Raw genomic sequence first — 24,157 nt, 5'->3', positions numbered from 1 at the left:
ATAACAATCTTTGTACTTAATTTCGTCACTATACAGCTCCATCCTGGACCACTTGTGCGCTGTCGATTGAACGTTCAATCTTACTGTCGAGTTTGCTGTATCATTTTAATAAATTTTCTTATTTCCCCCGCTTATTTTTGTTGATTTAAATTTTCTAGCACAATTTGTTGCCAATCGTAATTTTATTAGTCTGATATAGCATAACGGAAAAGGTATGTTGAATTAAATGTACTGCACTACTGCTGGCGCATAGATACATCAATCAAGCCGAAACGTTCAAAACATGTGTTATGTTTAAAAATTGCGTGCGCTTTTCGTCGCTACGCCTAGGCTAGCTAATATAATACCAAGCAACTGATTTCAATTTTAAACTACGTTCAACAAACATTATATCATGTCTTACACCTAATTAAAAGTTGTAAGTACTACGTTTAATTAAAATATAAAATATAAAGAATCACAACAATGTTGCTACTTAGTCTTCTGAGCAACATTGGAGGAATCAAAGTTGAGGGTACGAAACTCTTAGTGTTCTATAATTTCTGTTTCCCATTTTACGATAAACAAAATTGTAAAACCATTACCGCGTTTGTTTACCACCGGTTATAAAGTTGCGAGGAAACATTACTCGCAGGATTAAGACTTTTCGCTTCCTCAATCCTCAAGCCAAGCTTCTGCCGGATTGCCCATTGAAGAGGCCCCGCGAGGCGTGTCGCGTAGCCGCAACCGGTCTCTGGTCGTCCAGGCGTGTATAAATCATTGTTACTCTTTATTAACGAGAAGATAACGTGCGAATCCAGAAGCTGTACTGGTGCTATTACTTAGGTCTACTACAATGATGGATCCTGATCTGCCGTTAGAAGAATTATCTCGTGTGCCGAGTGTGGCTCAAGAAGCTGTTCCAGCTCAGCTCATCCCCGGAGTTTGTAGAAGACACCCGCCGCGCCGTCCGTCGATAAGTTCTGATTAGCAGCAGGTTCTTGACAGTATCAGCAAGTCGGTGGCAGTAGCAGTTAGTAGAATCTCCGGTCGGGTTCAGTAAGTCACCGGGTCTGTTCGAACTAGGGAGCGTGCGATTGTAAACGCGGATTGATTCTCGATTTGCGCCCAACTTGAAACGGGAGTGCGCGCGCGGGTGCGTTTGGTCGATTTTTCTTATCGGTGTCAACAGTTTGTGGAATAAGTTTTCGAATAAAAAATTAAGTGGAAGTTTTTTTAAAAAAGTGGATCACAAACTCAATTGATGGAGTGAATATGCTGTGAACATTTGAATCTTAACAATCGTCGTTCTGAGGTCAGAATCAAAGATATGGATAGATGATGTGAATTGAACTCAAATAATTGTAAATTTTGATTCAGAATTCTGAAACTGAATTCTGAATCTGAATTCTGAATCTGAATTCTGAATCAGAATTCTGAATCTGAATTCTGAATCTGAATTCTGAATCTGAATTCTGAATCTGAATTCTGAATCTGAATTCTGAATCTGAATTCTGCCCGTCCGGAGTATAGGGTAAATGATCTTGAGCGGAACCAATTGGCTAAATTCGACGCAACTCGGAACAGTTGACCAAGCGGTATGGCTTTGGATTTTATCCGAACAAAAAAATTTTCTGTTCAGCGGATAGATATTGGTTTCTGCTCTCTAATGATGATTTTTAAAATATTTTAGAGTAAATCCTAATAACTCTAGAGTTGTTTTACTGAAGTAAGAATTCTGATCTTGAGCGGAACCACGCTGATCTTGAGCGGAACTAAAATATGATCTTGAGCGGAACCATTTTCTTCTGTCAACATTTTTAATAGCTCTTATTCCTAATACTTGTGTAACTGTGAAAACTTCAATTAAATTTCATCTTTGAAGATTTTAAAGTTCAAAAATTAATGTTTTTACGTGAAAAAAAGAAACTCTGCGTTCCAAAGCTGTTCTCAAAATATCCGTTAAAATTTATTTCTTGCTTAAAAAAAGTCCAATTTTCCCTTTGATGCACTGTATTCTATTTTAAAAGAATCGATTTTCTAAACTCAAATTTTAGTTTTTTTCAATCTCAAAAATTAAATACGATAGTATATTTGATTGATTGTGTGGATGTGCGTGTGTAGGATCATACTGCCCCGAACAACTTTTGAAGGTAACGACAAAGTTAGTAAAACAAAAGAAGATGCCTTAAATTACAGATTTGGTAAAAAAAACTGTACATTGCTCTGAATCAATGTTTTTGAGAAAAAACTCTAATTTTTTTTAATCCTTATTCCCTTAATTCCTTTAATTTTATTGGAAATTCATGATAAATTGGGTCATTTTCATATTTTAGTTGGGAAAAATCAGTTTACGTTGAAAGTCTTTTCATACTTTTTCTTTTATATTTAAGTTGGGAAAAATCAGTTTACGTTGAAAATCTTTTCATAGTTTTCTAGATCAAAGTAAGAAACCTTAATTTTATATTGACCAAAAAAATTATAATTTTGGAAATCCATTCGGAATTAAAAAATTCTGTGAAATCTGTAAATATTTCAAAATATCGTGTTCTGTGACACAGATGCTGTGATAAAAGTTTCCTCAAAATTTTGTGAAATAACAGATTTTACTGTGATTTCGACAACCTTGCTGTAAGCAACTCATTCAAAGAATAAAGTTCATTACAAATTCCAGTTTCTTATGAATCACGTTAACATTTATTTATATTAAAAATTTATGGAAACATTAATTATTTATCTCAATTGATAAAACAACTATTTCTCAAACCGATTTCCAGTTCGAGCTCAAGTGTAAAGTCAAGGGACAAGGGAATCGGATAGGTTTTCAATACCAGGCCACCAATTGAATCGTGAAGTATTATAAAATAGCTATCCCGGTGTGCTTTGCTACACTTTGTAAAACTGAAAGAATGGGTGTAAAAAACAATTTGAATTTTTGTTTATTAAGTAGTATATCGTTTTAAATTTGAATGCGAACATCTAAAACAATCTCTTTAAAAGAAAGCTACTTCATAAAGTACGAATAGTAATGGCAATGAAGATTGATTCTTATTCTGAAATAATGACTTAACTTTATTGGCTTCATTAGTTCTCGAATTATGCCAAAAATATGTATGAAAGCCTTTCTTCTCCTTCTCGTCGTCCCTCTGAAAGAAAGATTGTGTGCCTTGTTTGGTACGCTGTGTCACCAATTAATTAGTTTTTGTTCATTTCGAACCTTATTTTACATTTTTTCTTTCCCTAAAGTTGATAGAATAAGAAATATACAAATGTGCTGCATACATTCAGGGGTAAAAACTGCGTGTGAGACATTAGGCATAAGGCAGCGCACCTAGCGGTTTATTTCGGAAGCTAGTAGTTCCGCTCAAGATCAAAGATGGTTCCACTCAAGATCATATTTTACTTTTAAAAACTACGCTATTTATTGATATTCTGATGGAAAACTTGTTACCAAAAACCCGAATACTGCTTTTTTATGAGTTTTTCTACCATTTTAATCATTGAGAATCAGTTTACAACGATCAAGGGTGACATAAATTGACGTTCAAAGTCAGCGTAGATTGATGAAAATTGCAGCAGAAATGGGTATGTTTTTAAATCTTCTAATAACATTATTTCAGTTAATAAATATTAGCAAAAATGTCAATGCTTGTATGAAAAGATCTTGAAAAGGTGTTTTTTTTAACAATTTGGTAAGATTCATAAACACTCATTGCCTAGAACTTAGAAAAAGTAAATGGTTCCGCTCAAGATCAGATTTTGACTAGTTCCGCTCAAGATCATTTACCCTACGTGTTCACCACATGTAGACTTCGGACCAACCAGATTTCATTGTATAGGTTAAGGTAGTGCCACCTCTATCCCGGTACTACTTCTCCTAAATAATGAAATGTTGCAGGGTAAAGTATGGTGTACGTTAATAAGTTTCCTCGCAAAAATGCTCTTTCGCTCTTTTCAACATCTGTAAATTTTCTTCTCACTTCTCTATCCATCTTTATCAATTTCATAACTACTTTTCACCGATATGCCGAAAAATAAATTTACAAGAATCTGAATTCTGAATCTGAATTCTGAATTTGAATTCTGAATCTGAATTCTGAATCTGAATTCTGAATCTGAATTCTGAATCTGAATTCTGAATCTGAATTCTGAATCTGAATTCTGAATCTGAATTCTGAATCTGAATTCTGAATCTGAATTCTGAATCTGAATTCTGAATCTGAATTCTGAATCTGAATTCTGATTCTGAGCTCTGAATCGGAATTCTGAATCCTTACTTCATTTATGAATCCCAAGTTTTAGTTTGAATTCTTAAGCGAAATGCATATAACCTTTTATTTTAACTTTGATTATGTTTTCCATTTAGAAGTTTACATGGGTGTTAAATTCTTTATTCATCTACAAAGGGCATGAAAATTGCGATGGAAGAGAAGAATTTCGGATTAAGAAGTGATTTATTCAACAACTTCATGGATTGAAAACATAACCAGACGTTCAGAATCGTGAAGAAATAATAAAAAGTGAAAAAAATAAACTCAAAAAATAGTTTAGATTACACTAGGGAACAACATTTGAGTGCCATTGTTTTTGGAAGATTTTGGCGTCCTTAATTCGATTGCCCAGAAAAGTTCGGTCTGGCCCGGTTGCCCAGATTTCATTGAAAAATGCCCGGATTTTGCCCAGATTTATTCACTTTTTTTGTCAATAATACAGGAAAAAAGCGGGTTGTAAAACGTGTTTATTTATGCGTTCAAAACGAAATTTTTGAAGCAAGGTTTATAAAAATAATCATAAAGGATATTTTGGAACCCTAAATTCGATTTAAAATCTGCCGAGAATCATTACAAAAAAAAATTTCTTTGTTTTTTTTATTTTGGTTAAAGAATTCTTGGGTTATGACATAATTTTTCTATATATTGCCCGGATTTTAATGAAAAATCCGAAATTTTTCTGGTTAACTTTTCCACCTACCGTCAGTATTATGAACCGGCAAAATTTGAGAAAAAAATGCCTGTTTAGCCCGATTGTATTATCGAAATTGCATAATTTCCTTAAAAGATGGGTGGCACTTTCCAATTGGGATAGCAATTCTTCAAATCTATTGATACGCACTCTGGAATCGATATTTTTCAGCGATATTGTGTGCTGCTGAAAAAATTATCCAACTAACGAAATCGTGTGTCCAGTGAATATTATCAGTTCATCTAGTATGACTGATGCTCGATAAATCAGGAGTGTCAATTTGACACTCCTGACTAAAACCAACCGATTTATACACAATTTATAGTTTTGAAAACTTCGTAACGTAACGCAAATATGATGTTCAGACAAATTTCAGCTTAAACACTTAAATTTTCCGTAAATCAAAGTCTGAGAAAAATAAATCCGTAAAAACAAGCTTCGAAAAAAAGACTGTAGATCAGTTACAGTGGAATAAATTCACTTTTATTCCAAGAAAGCTGAAGTTAGAAACTATACGTTGTGCACTATAGCTTGAGCTTGAGCTTGAGCTTAGATAAACCGTACATTTCAGTAGTTGCTACTCCGTGATTGACAAGAACCATCAAAATTGCACATAGATCCAAATAAATGGGGCTTGGGATTAGCTTACCATTTTCTGTGTGCACGTTTCGAAGGTTCCTTATCTTATATGGTCAATAACGGCGCCGGCCACGTCCTTACGGTTCATCGGGGAAAGGAAAGGATTGTTAGTTCGACTTCCGTTGCTACTAGAGACCGAATACACCTCTAAATCTCCACGGTCATCACAGGAAGGAGGGTTTGTTAGTGGGAAAGGCAAATAAGATCTGGATTCCCTTTGGGAAGGGATGTGATCAAAGCAAAGTTAAAAATCGTCGCGTTGCACACTATCGAGTACATCGCGTTTTCATACGTTCTAACTAACAATGTACTTAGCACCGGCGTAACTCACCGAATTTTACCGCGCGCTTAAGACGAGAAAAGCAAAGCGTCCTAACGTGGCACTTTCATACACGTATAATGCACTTGGCAACGATGCAACGAATTTTATCACTCACGAAATCAATTTCAACACTTATGAAGCATAAATTATTTTCAACTGATTTCAAAGCAAAAAAGCTGTATATTTGTTTATAACTACTTTGAATGAGATTTATTGTTACACTCAACTATGTCATTCTCTCGTTTCATTTTGATGCTTCTTGATCGAGGTATTGTTTAATGGTGCACTTTTCCATCTTTACGACATCAGAGTCTTTTTTTTTTCAACAGATATAGTTCACTGTTTTATTGTAACTATATATTCTATTGCATTGTGAATATTTAAAAAAATAAATAAATAAACATAAACCGTTACTGTTTCCGATTTTTTAAAGATTATTTTACACTTGGTTTTTGCAAAGTAAATGCTTTCTTATCTCATCATTAGTATCTTCAAACTATTAAAACTATTTTTAAAACAGAACAAAAACAATTGAGAAGTTTCAATATTTTTTCGAATTGTGAAACGAGATTGTGTATTGAACAATTTGAAATATGAGATGAAGAGATCTTGTTATCGAGTAGATTCTTTCCAATTAGAATTACGAACAAAATTTTCTAAAGTGACATCTGTAACGCTTCAATCGAAAAACTTAAAGCTCTCTAACGCCCTCTTCATTCGATTTCTAATTTTTGAATTCAAATGACAACACTTCGTCAAAAAACTTGATAAAGAAAAGTTTGCTTTTAAATATTCAAAAAGTCTTAACAGATCCTAAATTTTGAAAAATAAACATGCTCTTTGAGAAGAATAAAACTTCCTCGCTTTAAATTGGGTAATGCATCAACATCTTTCAAATAAACCTATGGAATCAGTCAGCAACTGAACCTTTTCGCGTTAAAAAAAAAGAAAGAAATACAACTGGAGCTCGTCACTAGATGCCGACACAACATACTTACTAAATATACCAGAAGATGGCAGCGTAATGTAGGTTGGGACTTTTCTACATTAGCGCCATCTCTTCTTCGGATCGAGTAAGCTGTAGCAAACCTCTTCATAATGGCGTCATCATAATTCCCAAGATGGCAAACAACAAAACAAATTTGCATATTATTCGCTTTGGCATGAAAAAAACTTCAAAACTCCGTGCTTCACGCACGCACCAGCACTTCGCACATCACTTAAACAGAAACACTACTCCAAAACTCGTTTACAACACTTATAATTTCACTGCCGAATCTCTTCACATTTGATTCACTTCCATTATATACAGTAGCTTTGTTCAATCTCCGAAACTATACGTTGTGCACTATAGGACACTAAGTGAAAGTTAAAAAAAAAATTAAATTCGTAATTAAAATGTTTAATATAACAGGTAAAGGAGCCCCATCGAAATGATATCTCGAATAGTTTTTCTGCACTATAAGTTAAGCGGGCCCCCTAGAGTAAGCATAACAAAATTTTTCCCGCAATTTTATGGCTAGAAAAATTTCAACAAAACCTTGGGGGTTTTGTTAATTTTTTTTTTTTAATTGGGAATTTGATCTCGAATTTTTCAACATAAAATCCGGACAAAGCTTAGCATAATTTGATGATAATTCGAAAAAAGAATCAATAGGAAGTGTCTATTATCCCCGGAAATGCCCAAAACATCAGCAGCGTTTAATTCTGCAAAAACAATTTGAATGAATGATACACCGAAAAATTGAGCCTTACTTACAGCATAATTTGCTTCATTAGGCAAATGATGTATAATATCCATATTTAAGCATATGAAAACGAGATTGAAAAGTTGAATCATTAATTTGAATTTTAGCCTAGACTGGAAACTTAATAATAAAAATATTTATTTTAAAAATTCTGGAAATTGTCCAAAACATATTTTAACACCAACAGTGTTGATATAGGATGAAAAAAGCAATATTGAATTGGTAGGTGATATCATTCAACCAATTTGTCATATTAGGTAAAGCTTTGGGCTTTGAATTGTGGGTCAGAATTAATTGCTATTCTCGGTTTTGAATTTCACAGGAGAACTGTCTGTATCTTCATGGAATTTGAATTTAATTCTGTTGTATTTATTACATTTTAGATTCTTTGTGTGAAGTTTTAATGATACAGACCCCGTTCGTTTTTGGCAACATTCGATTTTGGCAACATTCGATTTTGGCAACATCCGATTTTGTTACATGTGCCAAAATAGAACGGTTTTTAGAAGCGACATTACCTTCTAGTTTTCTCTATAACAGGACCAATATAATTGAAACAAACCCCATAAATACGTTTTAATGTTCTGAAATGGTGATAAAGTACAACAAGAAAAACAATTTTTTTTAAATTATAAAGTACTTAAAAATCATAAAATCTGAAAAATTAAAAAAAAATTTAAAAAAAAATACGAACAAAAGACTAAAAATGACAAGAAACAACTAAAAAATGATGAAAAATGACAAAAACAGCAAATATGACAAAAACAATCAAGATTATAAACAAATCAAGAGTAGTGCAAAATGCATCCAAAAATGAGAAAAAATTATTAAAGAAATGACTAAAAATTGTCGTCGGAAATTGACTAGAAACAACATTGACGATTAGAAAAATAGTTATTTTGTAAAATTGAAAGAAAAGAATTTCATAAAAAAAACCGTTCGATTTTGGCAACACAAAATGTTCGGGCATGTTGCCAATATCGAACGGGGTCTGTACTTTTCAAAAATCATGAGGGAAATATACATATATGAAGCCAATGGGCTATAAGTGCCGAAATAAAAAAAATAGTCGCCTCATTTAACGTCAAATAAAAGTTGATTTTTTGGGAAAATGCCTTAAAATACTTTGTTTTGATTTTATAAAATCATTCTCATGGAAAAGGAGATCTAAGTAGTCTGTGACAAAATAACTGACGTGTTTTTTTCGAGCTCTTAATTTCAAGCTTGTGAAAAAAATCCAAAAATCATTTAAAATCAAGTGTTAACCATGAGTTCGGGACGGAAGGCCCCAGTTGTAGTCATTCATTACACACCAAAAATGGAACTAACGATCAGGGAGAAAAAGGGTCCCTCCGGATTTTAGGAAACGCAGTGCAACCATTATGCCGCAAGGAGCCGCAAGCGGACCGTAGAGGTTAACGAGCAAAAGTTGAAGCATTGAAAAGTACCCAAGCTAACTATTTATTTTTATTAGGTTTTCAAAATTTACTTTGAACCGTTAATTTTCCTTGTTTTCTGTGTTTTGTTTTTTTCCCTACATTTCTTTTGAGTTTTAGTTTCCCACAGCTTTTTAAACGTTACAAAAAAAAAAATAATGAAAATTTCGACATCTATACTTTTGTTTCAACAAATCCTGCATTTGTAGCTTTAATCGATAAGTTCTCGGAAGTACTATAAGGTTCCGTAGTCGTCAATTTAACCACAAAGTAATTAACATATTTCACCATATTTAACCATATACCAGATTAAACTTAACGTATTTTTTTTATGTAAGATGCAGTTATATTATTTTTCAATTTTAAAATTCTATACAATGTAGAAAAACTCATAGAAAATTTGAATTTTTACCGTATTTTCTGTTATGTTTTTTTAAGCATTTTGAAGTGCAACTTTTAATACAGTTTCTTTGTAGCCCTCCAACAGCAAGTATCGCCTATAGTTCTTTAGTTCCTTTTTTCGAATATTATTTTTGAATATCCTTTTTATATTTAGAAAATGTTTTTTTTCATTTGAGAATTTATACCGTTTTTAAATGGATGTTGTTTTCATGCCCTGCTGACTGGAAGGCAAGAAGGAAATTATTCCAGATTTTCTCATTTAAAAAAAAATAGGTGTTTGAAAAACGAGTACAAAAACTAAAAAATTGTCGAAAATTTATACGTTATTATACGTTATAGAGATGTACCGAATATTCGGTCGGCCGAATACCGCCAAAAAACCGTTAAGCCGAATATTCGGCTCACCGAATAGTTGAGCTAAGTATTCGGCCGAATAGGCCGAATAGGCCGAATATCTACTACAGACTTGTAAATTTTTCAAAAATTTGGGATAATTTATTTAAAAAAATCCAAAGTAATGTTGTAAAAGCTACACAATCACTAAAACCTTATGGTTTCAGTATCCGCGTATCTTTCACTGTAGATTATACAGGAGAATGCTGAACGTTATCGCTTTATGCTTTGGTTATTGTTTATTCCAGATTTTCCGGATATATTCAGGCTTGCACATAAATCCAATAAAAACCCAGATAGGTCAAATCTGGCCGGTTTGTTCAGATATTGTTAAAAAATTCTCGAGTTTTATTCAGGTTTATTCATATTATTCGCTAATTCAAATAAAAAAACTCAAATTCCTCATAAAAAAATTGGAGATTTTGTGTTCAATAGCGTTTTTAAAAAAATTCAAAATATGTTTAATTGTGCCCTTTTTTAATTTTTTTTTTCAAATCCCGTCCTGATCGCCTAACAGTGTGGATACGTGTGGTTGAAAGTATGGTATGCTTAATTTTAAAGATATATTACTCAAATCCGAGTTTCATGTTATTCAATATCAGAGAAGCAACTTCAAATAGCTCGGCACCTGTTTCGACATGTTTTATCCAAAATTCCACATGATTGCAATCTCTTGGGTGATAAACGCCCCAGAAGCGACAAGTCATCTGATGTCTTTTCAGTTATTGGTGGCATTTTGAGAATCAGAAAGACCCCTACTTAAAAAATATCTTGTAATACATAATCCGATAATATCATCTGGTTGAAAATAATCGACTAAAACATGAGGGGCATTAAGATGTAAGAAATAGAAAGCATTGAAATAATCGCTTGATTTTTTTTCCATTAAGAACTCAATAGTATATTCGACCGAATATTCGGTCGAATATTATATTTGGCCGAATAGTTGAAGAGGTCAATATTCGGTATTCGGCCGTTCGCCGAATACCACTATTCGGTACATCTCTAATACGTTATTATATTTGGATCGCGGAGGGGAAAGGATTAAAATGTGTTGCAGGATTGTTAGCGAACCGGGAAGAACTTTGAAAGTTTTAATGTCTCGTCGGGGGGAAAAAAATTTATCTAATTCGACTCATTTCAAACTCGTAGTATTTTCAAGCCTTTCATTGCCTTCTAATGTGCCTGCAATTTAAAAACTAATTTTTATGGAGCAAAAAAATTTTCCGTCATCGGTGAAATTTTTTTCAGAATGCACATTGCCATTTGGACGTGAAAATGAACGCGGAATTTATATTCACCACTCTTGTTCGTTTTCCGTTTTCACGTTCGCTCAGTGCGTTTACACTTCGAGTGGAATGTCAGTGAACGCGGAAAAAATATTCCGCAGTGAAAATCGGGGGAATTGAAATAAAACCAATGTTAAAGGGTTTTGAACAAGGAAATCAGTTCAAAAATAATCATTCAACCATTCCGCATCTATTCCACCTAGTTTCGCAGCCATGAAATGCAGCATAGTCGAGTTTTTGAAGAATATAAGTATTTTCATTTTCACGTTCGAAAGAACTGTTAATGCACCTTAATAGTGAAATCAATATGAGGCAAAGAGTAGAATCGAATTTATGAGTTTCCAAAATCAACACTTATTAAAACAGAAATCTCATTTAATTTTTTTAACTTAAAAACGAGGTATTTATTATAAAGCATAAGACATCAAAAATTTAGTTATAATTAAACTTTGAAGTATCTCTTCATTTTGAAGGGTCGTTTTTGGAAAAAAAACATCAATATAACAGGAATAATAGCTAGAAAAATAAGTTAGCTTCAAGAAGATTTTTATAATATGCTTTATTCACCATAACTGCATTATGGTAACATTTTTGCCTTTCCGTCGTTGCCTAATAGATAGAAGTAGGAGTTTCCTTAGGAAATATCTAGGAGCATAGGAGGTGTAGGAAAACTTGATCGCACCATTTGCCAAAATGGATTCTGATCTTAAACCTTCCGCAACTAACAAAACCCTTTCCCTGGATATTTCACTATAGATTCGCAGTCGTATAGACGGTTTCTATAGTTGAAGATATTGATTTACCTTTGTTTCTAAATTTTTCAAAATTTATCTTTGGAATATAAAGGGGCAAAAGGTTGTTAATTGATCGTATGAAGTATCCTACTAACAATCCTTCCTGCATCCCTCATTGACTACTAGGACGTGGTCGGCGCCGTTATTGATCATTTTCAAAGGGAGAGCATGAGTTTTGTGCATTGCGAATGAACTGCTAGTCCCAAGCACCATTCTTTTGGTCCTTGCACAAAATTGATGGCCTTGATCAATCACGGAGTAGCAAAAAAAAAAAAATATATATATATATATACCTGAATTTTAAATATTGCTTGATTCTTGTAGTCGATTTCATGTGAACAAACTTTAAACCTTACTTTAACTTCAGAAAAGATATTCGATGTTATGCAAAAAATTTTTTTTTTATTTTATCATTTTTGACAGCTTATGTAAAAGCTGTTAAACCGTTGGATAAAAATAAAAAAAAAGGCTAAAAAATGTTCACATTTTCATATGTGATGAAAGAAATTAGAGAAACATGAACTATCAAAGAACGAAAGAACATAAGCCGTAAATATCATGAAAGTTTCGAAAAAGATACAACGGCTCACCGACAGGACTTGAACCTGCAATCTCCGCTTCGGTACAACGGCGCGTTAGCCAATTCCACCACGGTGAACGTGATGGAACCAGCGAACACGAGCAATCGAGCTCTGCCGATCAACTGCTGGACCTTCTATCGAAACACCACGTATATCCCGCATGTGATCTTTCCCTCTATTGATCTCTCTTGTTTCTCTAACCCCACCCATCGACTCGGGATTTTAGCCGAGCGAGCACATGGTCGATTGCTTCGGGTTTGCCGCAACTTACGGTCAGATGAAGAAGCAATCAGTGCCGCTCAAGGTTCCGAGCAGACCAGTTACACAAGGAGGTGTTGCTCTGTTGAAATCAATACTGATGTTATGAAATCGCTTGGTACATCTTTGTACCTGAAAATGATCACATTTTCATATGTGATGAAAGAAATTAGAGAAACATGAACTATCAAAGAACGAAAGAACATAAGCCGTAAATATCATGAAAGTTTCGAAAAAGATACAACGGCTCACCGACAGGACTTGAACCTGCAATCTCCGCTTCGGTACAACGGCGCGTTAGCCAATTCCACCACGGTGAACGTGATGGAACCAGCGAACACGAGCAATCGAGCTCTGCCGATCATTTGCTGGACCTTCTATCGAAACACCACGTATATCCCGCATGTGATCTTTCCCTCTATTGATCTCTCTTGTTTCTCTAACCCCACCCATCGACTCGGGATTTTAGCCGAGCGAGCACATGGTCGATTGCTTCGGGTTTGCCGCAACTTACGGTCAGATGAAGAAGCAATCAGTGCCGCTCAAGGTTCCGAGCAGACCAGTTACACAGGGAGGTGTTGCTCTGTTGAAATCAATACTGATGTTATGAAATCGCTTGGATCAATAGAGGGAAAGATCACATGCGGGATATACGTGGTGTTTCGATAGAAGGTCCAGCAGTTGATCGGCAGAGCTCGATTGCTCGTGTTCGCTGGTTCCATCACGTTCACCGTGGTGGAATTGGCTAACGCGCCGTTGTACCGAAGCGGAGATTGCAGGTTCAAGTCCTGTCGGTGAGCCGTTGTATCTTTTTCGAAACTTTCATGATATTTACGGCTTATGTTCTTTCGTTCTTTGATAGTTCATGTTTCTCTAATTTCTTTCATCACATATGAAAATGTGATCATTTTCAGGTACAAAGATGTACCAAGCGATTTCATAACATCAGTATTGAGCTAAAAAATGCTTTGCGTAGCCTAAGCATTTATTGACTTAATAAACTTTAACAAAAACCGAGCAAAACCGGACAATTTTTAAAAATTTTCATTGAATTCAAATTTTTTTTTATGTGGAAATCGTTATAACTTTTTTCGTGAAATTCTTAGCTTCTTCTCAACCAAAAAAAGAAGCTTAAGTACAGGCTGTCAGTAAGCCAATAATTAAAAATAAACTTCATTTCAAGCATATTTTTTTGGATGATTTAAAATGCAAATATTTCTTCTTCCATACAAATTTCAATAAAAAACTGAAACGTGTTGTTGTTGTCAATTTTTGTCTGACTTCGGAATTATTTTTAATCTTAAATTGAATGTGTGCATTAAATTATCAATTTAAATGATTTTTTGTTTCAATAAGGTATCATTGTGTAAGATTTGTAATTTAAAAACTTGCTTCTCCAAAGCATTAAACTTTGGATTCTGAATTTCAACTTTAACTACTAGAACCTTAAATAAACTGGAAAGACAATACATTTCCTAAAAATGAACATTTGGACTTGGAGATTGAATTGCCTTCACCTGAGTTTTCATACTCGAATGGTCGATTATATCTTTTTCATTCTTTTTTGTCATACATTTTAAGCTAGTTGTTCGCTGAACTTTTCATCAGTTTCTCAAAGTTTAGTTCTTAGACGTTGTACAACAATAGTTCTTTAGGAACCCTGATCAAGGTTGCCGAAAAAAAGTTTAAAAAAAAATAATTCTGACTTTCTGGGATTTAAACCAAAAATTCTGTGATGGATTTCTGTGATGCTATTTCCTTGAATTTCATAAAAATTCTCGATGAATTGGGACTTTTTCACATTTTAGTTGAGCAAAATCAATTACCATTACAAATTTTATCATACTTTTCAAATTCAAAGTAAGAAATCTAGATTTGATACTGTCCAAAAAAGTATAATTTCGAGAATCCATTCAAAATTAAAAAAAACTGTGAAATCTGTGAAAATTTCCAGCATTTGTGTTCTGTGACACAGATTCTGTGATGAAAATTTGCTCAAAATTTTGCAAAATTCCAGATTTTTCTGTGATTTCGGCAACCTTGGCCCCGATAAAAAAATTCCATGCAGGCTTAATCTGGCCCTGTTCTGAATAAAATTTTCTTCCATTTGCGTGTTTAAAAAAAAAAATAAAGGATCTGTTAAAAAGATTATTTCTACCCTGAGATTCACCTTGTGAAGAAAAGTTGTCATAATTTCTCATTATATTTTCTAGCAATTAATAGTCTTTTAAAAGTTTAAAGTCAGCGCCTTTGAAGTGATTTGTATAGGTGTACGGCCTTCGAATCGGCTTTTAAATATGTTAAACATGGTTTAGATTAGAAAACTACAATCCAATTAAGGTTTTGATTATTTTGTTATAGATTCTGAAATTTGGTTGTTTATTTTTTAATTGCTGTGATGTGCAACATTAATTGCGTTCAAAAAAGAATAAAATCGCGCAGACCAGCGCCAAAAGCTTATTTTCTCGAAATAAGCTTATATGCAAGGCTCCAAGTAACTCATATGATTTGTTTCCTTTTTTTAAATTTATATTTTATTCCATTATGATAAAGCTGTTCAAATTTTTTTTCTTGTGTCGATTATATTCGTTTTACCATCTTTATGGCATTCGCGACTTTATCAACGTTGCAGTTGGCGGATCGTTGTTGAAAAACTTATCCGGTACAACTGTGATCGATGTTTACTCTTGGGCTAATTCTCTTTTAATGCTTTGATGATTAGGAATCTCAAATGGTTTTCATTCCTGAGAAATGGTTGTGATTTCCGAATTTTGAAAAAAAAAATTTTGCGGTATTCAGGTTCTGATTTTAAGTTCAGTACCGAGCCTAAAAGATCCATTCCAGTAAATTAGTGACCCCTTCAATCAGGTGGGTATAAGAGCAATATTGAATTTTAATTAATCTTGCCATCTTGCTCATTGTAACAAAAAATATGGAATGTATTTAAGGTTTTGAAATGTTGTTTTAGGTTGCACTCAAATGAATATCTCTGAAAAACTCAGTCTGAGCTCTACTGTCTAAAGGTTGTTTTTCTTCTTGAAATTTTTAACGAAGATTTCGTGTAAGATGTTTTACATTGTTTTCAGAAGATCATTCAATGTGGTTAGATTGGTAATATTTATTTGCGTTAACATTCTTTAACTTCAATTTTTTTACAAACTTTATTAGTTACAGTTTTTGTGTGCGGAAATATTGGAACAGTATTTTAAATTCCCCATAAACACCCACTCAGACGCCCCCAATTTTTTTGTTTTGGATTTGGCTCGAGCTTCTATAACAAAGATTTGAAACTCTAATGACTTCGAAGCCATTTGTTTGATTCTGCAATGAGACTTTACAAAACTGAACTCCCACGCCTAAATAAGAACAGGTTAGGTTTGTTTACAATCAAAGTTACGTTTACTCAGTTGAATTAATGGTATAGTATCGGTATGCAAATGCAAAATTAAGCATCTCAAGATGCTGAGAATGCGTTAGTTGCGTCACCCAAATGGGCACCTTAGCCCGAGAAAAATCATCATTTTCACCGTTGAATTCCTCGGTTTCATGTTAGGTGTTTCCCCTGTTAACAAATGTCATCTTTATTCAAATGGAATGTGATTTATCGCTATGGTTTGCATCCATTGACATAAATATGGGTTGGCGGGGGTGTGTTTGTTTACCTTTAAGGTTAAGAATGAAATCCAGATTTATGATTCCAGATATGATAATCACTAATAAGAGATGAATATGCATAACGAATCGAAGCAAATTCCTATCAACAGTCAATTCAAAAGTTAAACAATGATTTAGCTACATTCCAATCAAAATGTAGTTTGGCAAACAGTTTGACAATTTTCGTTTAAAGCAATCAATTTCCGCTTTTTTTGAGGTAGCAGCTCGGAAAAGCGAACGAAAATTACGTTTAAGAACACATCACGAAAAATCCAAACGAAAAATTCTACTAAAATGTATAAAAAAAGAAAAGAGAGAAAGCATTTCCTCGAGTGTCACAATCTGGTCAGCTGGTTTCACATCGCTTGAAAATCACTTTGCATCAAACGATCGTTTCTTGAAGAGTGTGGAGAGGAAAAAAAAAGAGGCAAAAATAAAACAAATCCCGAAGAAATCCGGGCGAACGATTGGATTCCAGCGCAGTTTATGGCTGTTGAATGGCAGCATCTTTCGGAAAAATAAAGCTTAAGATCTTGAACATTTCGAGAAGGATGCATTTTGTTGTAGCTGACTTTTTTTTTCGTTCGTGTTTTCTTTCAAAGTGTTTCGTTCCAGTTTGTTTATGGAGCTTTCGGGCGTCTCTGGTGGGAGAATTTTGGAACAACGGTATGAAATGAAAAAGTTGGGGGAAAAATTAAAGTTATTCGAAAATTTAGAATCTTTCACAATTGATGTCCATTGTTCGAAATTGGAAATCGTAAGATAAAAATTATAATTTTGTTTTTTAATTGAAAATTTTATTTTTTTTTATCAGAGGAGCGAGACTATAAAAAAAACAACATGACATTTGCAAAAAAATTAACTGAAAATTCCAAATTTCAATTTCAAAAACACTTTGTAGCCAAAGAAACGACCCGTCAAGATAGTGCTCTTTAGTGCTCTTCAACGACCAGCTCGAGTGCTCCTTGTTTGGTTGATGGGGGAAAAGATAATCCCTCTTGGTCTTTGCGAAAGCAGTCTTAGCCCGAGCAGAGAGGGTGGATGGGCTAGAGCGCAAGAAAATGTATCTCAAATGCTTCGTGCAGAAATAGTGCTGCAAAAGCATTCACAAATGCATAAGCTTTAAGTAAAACAAGTGACGGAATTCCCGACAAGCAGTTAACCCGTTAAAAGCAGAAGAAATCTTTTAGTTAGTTCTTATTATAAAATTCTTAAAGTCAAAAATGTCAAAATTGTCAAAATTGTCAAAATTGTCGAAATTGTCAAAATTGTCAAAAATGTCAAAAATGTCAAAATTGTCAAATTTGTCAAAATTGTCAAAATTATCAAAATTGTCAAAATTGTCAAAATTGTCAAATTTGTCAAAATTGTCAAAATTATCAAAATTGTCAAAATTGTCAAAATTGTCAAAATTGTCAAAATTGTCAAAATTGTCAAAATTGTCAAAATTGTCAAAATTGTCAAAATTGTCAAAATTGTTAAAATTGTCAAAATTGTCAAAATTGTCAAAATTGTCAAAATTGTCAAAATTGTCAAAATTGTCAAAATTGTCAAAATTGTCAAAATTGTCAAAATTGTCAAAATTGTCAAAATTGTCAAAATTGTCAAAATTGTCAAAATTGTCAAAATTGTCAAAATTGTCAAAATTGTCAAAATTGTCAAAATTGTCAAAATTGTCAAAATTGTCAAAATTGTCAAAATTGTCAAAATTGTCAAAATTGTCAAAATTGTCAAAATTGTCAAAATTGTCAAAATTGTCAAAATTGTCAAAATTGTCAAAATTGTCAAAATTGTCAAAATTGTCAAAATTGTCAAAATTGTCAAAATTGTCAAAATTGTCAAAATTGTCAAAATTGTCAAAATTGTCAAAATTGTCAAAATTGTCAAAATTGTCAAAATTGTCAAAATTGTCAAAATTGTCAAAATTGTCAAAATTGTCAAAATTGTCAAAATTGTCAAAATTGTCAAAATTGTCAAAATTGTCAAAATTGTCAAAATTGTCAAAATTGTCAAAATTGTCAAAATTGTCAAAATTGTCAAAATTGTCAAAATTGTCAAAATTGTCAAAATTGTCAAAATTGTCAAAATTGTCAAAATTGTCAAAATTGTCAAAATTGTCAAAATTGTCAAAATTGTCAAAATTGTCAAAATTGTCAAAATTGTCAAAATTGTCAAAATTGTCAAAATTGTCAAAATTGTCAAAATTGTCAAAATTGTCAAAATTGTCAAAATTGTCAAAATTGTCAAAATTGTCAAAATTGTCAAAATTGTCAAAATTGTCAAAATTGTCAAAATTGTCAAAATTGTCAAAATTGTCAAAATTGTCAAAATTGTCAAAATTGTCAAAATTGTCAAAATTGTCAAAATTGTCAAAATTGTCAAAATTGTCAAAATTGTCAAAATTGTCAAAATTGTCAAAATTGTCAAAATTGTCAAAATTGTCAAAATTGTCAAAATTGTCAAAATTGTCAAAATTGTCAAAATTGTCAAAATTGTCAAAATTGTCAAAATTGTCAAAATTGTCGAAATTGTCAAAAAGGTTAAAATTGTCAAAATTGTCAAAATTGTCAAAATTGTCAAAATTGTCAAAATTGTCAAAATTGTCAAAATTGTCAAAATTTTCAAAATTGTCAAAATTGTCAAAATTGTCAAAATTGTCAAAATTGTCAAAATTGTCAAAATTGTCAAAATTGTCAAAATTGTCAAAATTGTCAAAATTGTCATAATTGTCAAAATTGTTAAATTTGTCAAAATTGTCAAAATTGTTAAAATTGTCAAAATTGTCAAAATTGTCAAAATTGTCAAAATTGTCAAAATTGTCAAAATTGTCAAAATTGTCAAAATTGTCAAAATTGTCAAAATTGTCAACATTGTCAAAATTGTCAAAATTGTCAAAGTTGTCAAAATTGTCAAAATTGTCAAAATTGTCAAAATTGTCAAAATTGTCAAAATTATCCAAATTGTCAAAATTGTCAAAGTTGTAAAAATTGTCAAAATTGTCAAAATTGTCAAAATTGTCAAAATTGTCAAAATTGTCAAAATTGTCTAAATTGTCAAAATTGTCAAAATTGTCAAAATTGTCAAAATTGTCAAAATTGTCAAAATTGTCAAAATTGTCAGAATTGTCAAAATTGTCAAAATTGTCAAAATTGTCAAAATTGTCAAAATTGTCAAAATTTTCAAAATTTTCAAAATTGTCAAAATTGTCAAAATTGTCAAAATTGTCAAAATTGTCAAAATTGTCAAAATTGTCAAAATTGTCAAAATTGTCAAAATTGTCAAAATTGTCAAAATTGTCAAAATTGTCAAAATTGTCAAAATTGTCAAAATTGTCAAAATTGTCAAAATTGTCAGAATTGTCAAAATTGTCAAAATTGTCAAAATTGTCAAAATTGTCAAAATTGTCAAAATTGTCAAAATTGTCAAAATTGTCAAAATTGTCAAAATTGTCAAAATTGTCAAAATTGTCAGAATTGTCAAAATTGTCAAAATTGTCAAAATTGTCAAAATTGTCAAAATTGTCAAAATTGTCAAAATTGTCAAAATTGTCAAAATTGTCAAAATTGTCAAAATTGTCAAAATTGTCGAAATTGTCAAAATTGTCAAAATTGTCAAAATTGTCAAAATTGTCAAAATTGTCAAAATTGTCAAAATTGTCAAAATTGTCAAAATTGTCAAAATTGTCAAAATTGTCAAAATTGTCAAAATTGTCAAAATTGTCAAAATTGTCAGAATTGTCAAAATTGTCAAAATTGTCAAAATTGTCAAAATTGTCAAAATTGTCAAAATTGTCAAAATTGTCAAAATTGTCAAAATTGTCAAAATTGTCAAAATTGTCAAAATTGTCAAAATTGTCAAAATTGTCAAAATTGTCAAAATTGTCAAAATTGTCAAAATTGTCAAAATTGTCAAAATTGTCAAAATTGTCAAAATTGTCAAAATTGTCAAAATTGTCAAAATTGTCAAAATTGTCAAAATTGTCAAAATTGTCAAAATTGTCAAAATTGTCAAAATTGTCGAAATTGTCAAAATTGTCAAAATTGTCAAAATTGTCAAAATTGTCAAAATTGTCAAAATTGTCAAAATTGTCAAAATTGTCAAAATTGTCAAAATTGTCAAAATTGTCAAAATTGTCAAAATTGTCAAAATTGTCAAAATTGTCAAAATTGTCAAAATTGTCAAAATTGTCAAAATTGTCAAAATTGTCAAAATTGTCAAAATTGTCAAAATTGTCAAAATTGTCAAAATTGTCAAAATTGTCAAAATTGTCAAAATTGTCAAAATTGTCAAAATTGTCAAAATTGTCAAAATTGTCAAAATTGTCAAAATTGTCAAAATTGTCAAAATTGTCAAAATTGTCAAAATTGTCAAAATTGTCAAAATTGTCAAAATTGTCAAAATTGTCAAAATTGTCAAAATTGTCAAAATTGTCAAAATTGTCAAAATTGTCAAAATTGTCAAAATTGTCAAAATTGTCAAAATTGTCAAAATTGTCAAAATTGTCAAAATTGTCAAAATTGTCAAAATTGTCAAAATTGTCAAAATTGTCAAAATTGTCAAAATTGTCAAAATTGTCAAAATTGTCAAAATTGTCAAAATTGTCAAAATTGTCAAAATTGTCAAAATTGTCAAAATTGTCAAAATTGTCAAAATTGTCAAAATTGTCAAAATTGTCAAAATTGTCAAAATTGTCAAAATTGTCAAAATTGTCAAAATTGTCAAAATTGTCAAAATTGTCAAAATTGTCAAAATTGTCAAAATTGTCAAAATTGTCAGAATTGTCAAAATTGTCAAAATTATCAAAATTGTCAAAATTGTCAAAATTGTCAAAATTGTCAAAATTGTCAAAATTGTCAAAATTGTCAAAATTGTCAAAATTGTCAAAATTGTCAAAATTGTCAAAATTGTCAAAATTGTCAAAATTGTCAAAATTGTCAAAATTGTCAAAATTGTCAAAATTGTCAAAATTGTCAAAATTGTCAAAATTGTCAAAATTGTCAAAATTGTCAAAATTGTCAAAATTGTCAAAATTGTCAAAATTGTCAAAATTGTCAAAATTGTCAAAATTGTCAAAATTGTCGAAATTGTCAAAATTGTCAAAATTGTCAAAATTGTCAAAATTGTCGAAATTGTCAAAAAGGTTAAAATTGTCAAAATTGTCAAAATTGTCAAAATTGTCAAAATTGTCAAAATTGTCAAAATTGTCAAAATTGTCAAAATTGTCAAAATTGTCAAAATTTTCAAAATTGTCAAAATTGTCAAAATTGTCAAAATTGTCAAAATTGTCAAAATTGTCAAAATTGTCAAAATTGTCAAAATTGTCATAATTGTCAAAATTGTTAAATTTGTCAAAATTGTCAAAATTGTTAAAATTGTCAAAATTGTCAAAATTGTCAAAATTGTCAAAATTGTCAAAATTGTCAAAATTGTCAAAATTGTCAAAATTGTCAAAATTGTCAAAATTGTCAAAATTGTCAACATTGTCAAAATTGTCAAAATTGTCAAAGTTGTCAAAATTGTCAAAATTGTCAAAATTGTCAAAATTGTCAAAATTGTCCAAATTGTCAAAATTGTCAAAATTGTCAAAATTGTCAAAATTGTCAAAATTGTCAAAATTGTCAAAATTGTCAAAATTGTCAAAATTGTCAAAATTGTCAAAATTGTCAAAATTGTCAAAATTGTCAAAATTGTCAAAATTGTCAAAATTGTCAAAATTGTCAAAATTGTCAAAATTGTCAAAATTGTCAAAATTGTCAAAATTGTCAAAATTGTCAAAATTGTCAAAATTGTCAAAATTGTCAAAATTGTCAAAATTGTCAGAATTGTCAAAATTGTCAAAATTGTCAAAATTGTCAAAATTGTCAAAATTGTCAAAATTGTCAAAATTGTCAAAATTGTCAAAATTGTCAAAATTGTCAAAATTGTCAAAATTGTCAAAATTGTCAAAATTGTCAAAATTGTCAAAATTGTCAAAATTGTCAAAATTGTCAAAATTGTCAAAATTGTCAAAATTGTCAAAATTGTCAAAATTGTCAAAATTGTCAAAATTGTCAAAATTGTCAAAATTGTCAAAATTGTCAAAATTGTCAAAATTGTCAAAATTGTCAAAATTGTCAAAATTGTCAAAATTGTCAAAATTGTCAAAATTGTCAAAATTGTCAAAATTGTCAAAATTGTCAAAATTGTCAAAATTGTCAAAATTGTCAAAATTGTCAAAATTGTCAAAATTGTCAAAATTGTCAAAATTGTCAAAATTGTCAAAATTGTCAAAATTGTCAAAATTGTCAAAATTGTCAAAATTGTCAAAATTGTCAAAATTGTCAAAATTGTCAAAATTGTCAAAATTGTCAAAATTGTCAAAATTGTCAAAATTGTCAAAATTGTCAAAATTGTCAAAATTGTCAAAATTGTCAAAATTGTCAAAATTGTCAAAATTGTCAAAATTGTCAAAATTGTCAAAATTGTCAGAATTGTCAAAATTGTCAAAATTGTCAAAATTGTCAAAATTGTCAAAATTGTCAAAATTGTCAAAATTGTCAAAATTGTCAAAATTGTCAAAATTGTCAAAATTGTCAAAATTGTCAAAATTGTCAAAATTGTCAAAATTGTCAAAATTGTCAAAATTGTCAAAATTGTCAAAATTGTCAAAATTGTCAAAATTGTCAAAATTGTCAAAATTGTCAAAATTGTCAAAATTGTCAAAATTGTCAAAATTGTCAAAATTGTCAAAATTGTCAAAATTGTCAAAATTGTCAAAATTGTCATAATTGTCAAAATTGTCGAAATTGTCAAAATTGTCAAAATTGTCAAAATTGTCAAAATTGTCGAAATTGTCAAAAAGGTTAAAATTGTCAAAATTGTCAAAATTGTCAAAATTGTCAAAATTGTCAAAATTGTCAAAATTGTCAAAATTGTCAAAATTGTCAAAATTTTCAAAATTGTCAAAATTGTCAAAATTGTCAAAATTGTCAAAATTGTCAAAATTGTCAAAATTGTCAAAATTGTCAAAATTGTCAAAATTGTCAAAATTGTCAAAATTGTCATAATTGTCAAAATTGTTAAATTTGTCAAAATTGTCAAAATTGTTAAAATTGTCAAAATTGTCAAAATTGTCAAAATTGTCAAAATTGTCAAAATTGTCAAAATTGTCAAAATTGTCAAAATTGTCAAAATTGTCAAAATTGTCAAAATTGTCAACATTGTCAAAATTGTCAAAATTGTCAAAGTTGTCAAAATTGTCAAAATTGTCAAAATTGTCAAAATTGTCAAAATTGTCCAAATTGTCAAAATTGTCAAAATTGTCAAAATTGTCAAAATTGTCAAAATTGTCAAAATTGTCAAAATTGTCAAAATTGTCAAAATTGTCAAAATTGTCAAAATTGTCAAAATTGTCAAAATTGTCAAAATTGTCAAAATTGTCAAAATTGTCAAAATTGTCAAAATTGTCAAAATTGTCAAAATTGTCAAAATTGTCAAAATTGTCAAAATTGTCAAAATTGTCAGAATTGTCAGAATTGTCAAAATTGTCAAAATTGTCAAAATTGTCAAAATTGTCAAAATTGTCAAAATTGTCAAAATTGTCAAAATTGTCAAAATTGTCAAAATTGTCAAAATTGTCAAAATTGTCAAAATTGTCAAAATTGTCAAAATTGTCAAAATTGTCAAAATTGTCAAAATTGTCAAAATTGTCAAAATTGTCA

At 30.8% G+C, this 24,157-nt stretch overlaps 1 protein-coding gene across 4 annotated transcripts in view; it reads left to right on the top strand.

Annotated features, from left to right (window-relative positions):
* The first annotated feature begins 827 nt into the window (after positions 1-827).
* The window catches only part of LOC129741972 (organic cation/carnitine transporter 2), a 94,911-nt gene continuing 71,581 nt past the window's right edge, over positions 828-24,157 (top strand). Inside the window, exon 1 of one of the 4 annotated variants that reach the window (XM_055733827.1) lies at positions 828-1,294. The gene's annotated coding sequence lies outside the window, so the exon portion shown is untranslated. Of the gene's footprint in view, positions 1,295-3,434; positions 3,565-24,157 lie in introns of those variants that run through there. The other 3 variants (XM_055733814.1, XM_055733834.1, XM_055733821.1) reach the window with 3 other exon arrangements.

The sequence above is a fragment of the Uranotaenia lowii genome, chromosome 1 (assembly GCF_029784155.1).
Source record: "Uranotaenia lowii strain MFRU-FL chromosome 1, ASM2978415v1, whole genome shotgun sequence".
In the NCBI taxonomy this organism is placed as follows: domain Eukaryota; kingdom Metazoa; phylum Arthropoda; class Insecta; order Diptera; family Culicidae; genus Uranotaenia; species Uranotaenia lowii.
Note: the sequence above shows the minus strand (reverse complement) of the source record. Positions and strands in the feature narration are given on the sequence as shown.